At 29.8% G+C, this 373-nt stretch overlaps 1 long non-coding RNA gene across 1 annotated transcript; it reads right to left on the reverse strand.

The window, feature by feature from the left end:
• Window positions 1-153: 153 nt before the first annotated feature.
• LOC111084422 lies at window positions 154-373 on the reverse strand. The gene is made up of 2 exons (XR_002609548.1): window positions 342-373; window positions 154-263 (listed from the first exon to the last, which is right to left on the reverse strand). It is a non-coding gene; the product is annotated as an uncharacterized LOC111084422 (long non-coding RNA).

Consider the following 373-nt stretch of genomic DNA (forward strand, 5'->3'; position numbering starts at 1 on the left):
AATACTTTATTATAATGCGTGTTTTCATTCTGTTCATGATGTTCAATTATCTCGTTATCACTTGCTATTTCATTCTGTTCATCATCTTTTATTACCTCATTATCACATGTGGTATCATTTTCTATTACCTCATTATCAGTTCTCATTTCATTCTGTTCTTTATCTTCTATTACGTCATTATCACTTGTGGTACGATTCTGTTCATCATCTTCTATTACTTTATTATCATGCGTGTTTTCATTCTGTTCATGATGTTCAATTATCTCGAATAGAAAATGATACCACATGTGATAATGAGGTAATAAAAGATGATGAACAGAATGAAATAGCAAGTGATAAACCTCATTATCAGTTGTCATTTCATTCTGTTCTT

Source organism: Limulus polyphemus, unplaced genomic scaffold, assembly GCF_000517525.1.
Source record: "Limulus polyphemus unplaced genomic scaffold, Limulus_polyphemus-2.1.2 Scaffold49830, whole genome shotgun sequence".
In the NCBI taxonomy this organism is placed as follows: domain Eukaryota; kingdom Metazoa; phylum Arthropoda; class Merostomata; order Xiphosura; family Limulidae; genus Limulus; species Limulus polyphemus.